At 45.9% G+C, this 4,351-nt stretch overlaps 1 protein-coding gene across 1 annotated transcript in view; it reads right to left on the reverse strand.

The window, feature by feature from the left end:
• Positions 1–4,351, reverse strand: part of MORC1 (MORC family CW-type zinc finger 1) — a 114,321-nt gene that overhangs the window by 1,368 nt on the left and 108,602 nt on the right. The gene's annotated exons all lie outside the window — the stretch shown is intronic.

Here is a 4,351-nt window from a genome sequence, read left to right on the forward strand (position 1 = left end):
TTCCTGCTAGAAATTCCTTTTCACATCATGAGTTAAAGGGGTGGTTGTGGAGGAAAAGGGGAGGGGGACTGGAAAAAGATTAAGCTAGTTTAGATTTACAGTCAGGGAAATAAGCAGAAAAAAGTGATAAAAGGAAACAGCATGAACCAAAGAGAAACACATGCATAACTAGAGAGAGATGGGTGGGGGTGTCATCAAGGAGGTCCCTATAGTAGAGCAGGATGAGCTTGAATTTGATGCAGAAAAAGACGAGACCAAAGGATGGCCTGGCTAGTGAAGGAGAACACAGACATAAGCAGGTAGTATTTTGCCTGGATGAGAGAGGAGAGAGATGAGAAGTAATAAAGGTAGACAGAAGTAGTTTACAGAGAACATTATACTTGGAGCATCTTTACCATAGTGCGCTATAACACAAGGATGTTTACAATAAAAAAGTCTTAAAGGGATTCTTGCCAACACTTCTACTGGAAACATTTAATGGCAACATTTCAACATGAGCTCAGAACATAATGAAGGAAATTCTCATTAGAGTTCTTAAGATTCTGAAACACAAATGACACCAGTTGCTCATTTAAAGTTTTATCTTGTAAGATGCTGAGAATATTCAGCTCCACGTATAAACTGCAGAAAAGCTGCTAGAACTGAAAAATATTTAATACTTAGAATTCACTGCATTCAAAAGCTTGTCTAAGTCTATCCCAACCATGTAATTTGTCCAATAAAAGATGTCACCCACAACATGTCTTGCCCCTCTAAAAATAAACTATTCAAGTTGTGGAATCAGAAAAAATATATGCCTTAAACTTTGACTATTTTAGTTATAAGATGACATAACCGCTTTGTGGAGAATTGCTGGCTCTGTATAGTAGAACAGATAAGAGAAAGTGTTTGTTCTTTGTAACTCCTCTGCAACTGCTTCGCTCACCGCGGCCTTGAAGATAGCAAAAAGTATGTACAACTCTGATTTGCAGGTGCAAGAAGGAGGTTTGTGAACTAACCTCGCCTCCCCCATTAGTTCCCATCCTGATTACAGCAAAGAAATAATGAAGTAATATTATAGCCGCTTTTCATGCTAATTTCACTATATGATCACGTGAGTTGTAAGCAACTGTTAAAAAGTATATAAGCCTCCTGATTTTGCTCTTGGGGGGGGACCCCTTCCAAGTGCTTGGGAGATCCATGTCACTTTGGAGTCCCCCCTACAGCTGTAGTTTCTTTTGAATAAAAGCTTCTGCTGACCTGACCCAAAAGTATGCTGCGTGTGTTTCCACGACAATTCCTGGTGCCGTGACTCGGATCCAGAACACAGGCTGAGAAAGGAGGACCGCAGACTGCCCCCCCCGAACCCCGAGGCGCCAAACTTGAGAGGTAAGAGACCTAATTCAAAATCTCTATTGGGGTTTCGGAGGAGGACTGCCTGTAGGCTCCCAACTTGGCCGTGGTAACTGGATCTGAACCTTGTTAAAACAGGTCAGTCTGAACCTTACTGCCGGCTAAAATTTTCTGTCTGGTAAAGGATCCCATTTTGTGTCTGGTAACGTACGTTTTATTTAGGGAGAAACTGTATGAAGCACCTTCATCCTACAGCACATCGGGCTTGTCGTTAATTAACTAAGGCGGTGTGGGGGAGGAGGTCTGGCTGACTGAATGAATGTGCATGTGTGTGTATTTAGAAATATGAGCCACTGACCAGGTCTGAGACTACGGTTGGGTTCAGCCGCCCCAATTCTGCCTGACAGGGCAGTTTTGAAAGCAAGGGGGCCCAACTGGAACCTCGTGACCCAGTGGACAGGGCTTCCCAGTGATTGAATAAATGTGTGTGTGTGCATTTAGAAAAATGAGCCACTGACCAGGTCTGGGACTAAGGCTGGGTCTAGCCGCCCCGATTCTGCCTAAAAAAGGTAGCGTCGAAAGCAAGGGGGCCCAGCTGAAACCTCGTGACCCAGTGGACAGGGCGTCTGAGTGATTTTGTCTTTTCCAAACCCCTTGTCCCAGTAGCTTCTGCCGAGAGCAGGAGTGAAAGGATTCCTCTTGTGTTTCCCTTCCCATTTCCATTTTATGAGCCGGTGTCGGGTCAGAAGCCTTTTGTCTGGGCAGTGAAAAACTGCGGGGCAAGGCACTGAGCGGCCCGGACATCCTAAATAAGCCTCTCCTACGTCTCCCTGTGTGACTGAAAATGGGAACGAGTCAGTCTAAACAAGTTCCCGTCCCCCCTAAGGGGACTCCGGCGTACTTTATGTACACACACTATTCTCCCGAGGCTTGCAAGTACCTGGATAAGTGGAACTGGTATACTAGGGATGATCCTGTGAAGCATTTTCCACAAGAAGGAACATTTGATCAGGATAAAATAGTGCACTTAAGAGGGGCTTTAGAGTCCCGTGGATCCAAAACACCACAAAACCAGTGGGACGCGTTCTTTTATTGGTATGATGAAATGTCCAAAAGGCGGACAGAATCTCAAACTAGGAGCCTAAAAGACTCTCAAGAAAAATTAAAACAGCAGTTACAAGCTGTTCGGGAGAAATTGGCTGCTCCCCCAAATTACACGCCGGCCACCGCTCCGATGTATCCAGCATTGCCCGGGGCGCCCCCACCACCGGAGCCAGCAGAGGATATCCTTGACCTTTGTTCGAACCCTGCTCTCCTGGGACTCCCACATCAGCAACAACCGGTTCAACATCAGGCTGCAGCCCAGGCTAGTAACTCATTAGCTGAAGCTCCTTCAGTAAATCCATCCACGGAGCTTAATAGTCTGGACTCATCCACCATATCTGCCACTCAATCATCACCAGTGTGGCAATTTACTCCTGGGTCACAACCCACCACAGGTGTATTTAGAAGAATGGGAATAGGCATGGAAAGATCTCCCATCAATCTTAGATCCCGAGCTGCACAAGTTTACCCCCTAAGACAAATGCCAGGCATTGGCACCGATGGACAAAATATAGTAACCGTGCATGCACCCTGGACTCCAGGTGATCTCTACAATTTAACTCAAAAATTCCCCAAAATCAGGGAAGACCCAGAAAAATTTCAGGAAGAATTGCAGACTGTTATAAATTGTTATAATCCAACATGGGCTGACATTAATCAGCTCATGCGATCGATTTTGCCCAAGGAAACTATGCTACGTCTGTATGCTGCCTGTACTTGGCCAGATCAAAACCCAGGGATTGGCCAAGACTTTATTGACAAGAGAAATGCTTTGGTTCAGGCAGTTCTCACAATTTGCCCAAAAAAGGCAGACTGGACCAAAATAAATACCTGTAAACAAAACAAAAATGAACACCCCAGTGACTATTTGGAACGCCTCAAACAGGCATTTGAACGATACTCAGGAATGGATAACCCAGTCGGAAATGCTAAACAAGCAATAGTGGCAGCATTCATCCAGGGACTTAACCCTAAAATTGCTGAGAAAATTCAAACAGTAATTATTGGCTGGGAAACTAAAGATTTGACTGAAGTCCTTGCTGCGGCTAACCATTTTCATAACAAATTGGAACGGTCTAAAGACAATGCCGAGTTTAAGTTAATGGCCTTACAGATTTCTCAGTTGCAGGGTCCAGGTAGAGGAAGGGGACGAGGACGGGGAAGGGGAGGCCCGGGTAGATTCAGGGGAAGAGATAGATCCTTGAGCCCACAAAACCCAGGCTATGGGAACCAATGTCATTATTGCAAGCAAGAAGGACATTGGAAATCAGAATGCCCCAAGCGCCCCGGCCAAGGACCCAGACCCCAGTCCCTGCCCCCACCTCCACTTCCTGTCAATTTTCCCAGTGTTGAATAGGACAGCCTGAGGGACAGTGACATCATCGCTCCTTTGCTTGCTACTGACCAATCTGGTCCGTTTGTTGAATGCCTTATTTCTGGTAAACCTGTCTCCTGTCTTGTCGACACCGGAGCATCCCGCTCCACGCTAAAGGCTGCTGAGTTTCCTTTTCTACCTTATTCTCCTGAAACTATAAATGCTGTCGGTATAGGCGGACAACCTATCCCACATCCCGTCTCTGAACCTGTCTCCATCTCTATTGGCCCTTTGTCTGAAAATCATGCCTTTCTTCTTAGCCCCTGTGCACCTGTCAACCTTCTTGGTAAGGATTTGTTGTGTAAACTGGGATGCGTGATTTATTGTAGCCCAGATGGTGTTTACCTTGAGGTACCAGAACATAGGGAAACTGAGCTTGTGGCTTTGCTAACCCAGGAGTACTCTGAACCTGACACTTCCTACTTGCAAGAGGAACTGTTGGCACGAGTACCTCCACAGCTGTGGTCCACCCATGCAAATGAAGTGGGGCACATGCTGAGTGCTGAACCAGTGCGTATCATCTTGAACCCTGCCAAGCCA

The sequence above is a fragment of the Alligator sinensis genome, unplaced genomic scaffold, assembly GCF_000455745.1.
Source record: "Alligator sinensis unplaced genomic scaffold, ASM45574v1 scaffold1131_1, whole genome shotgun sequence".
Taxonomy (NCBI): Eukaryota; Metazoa; Chordata; order Crocodylia; family Alligatoridae; genus Alligator; species Alligator sinensis.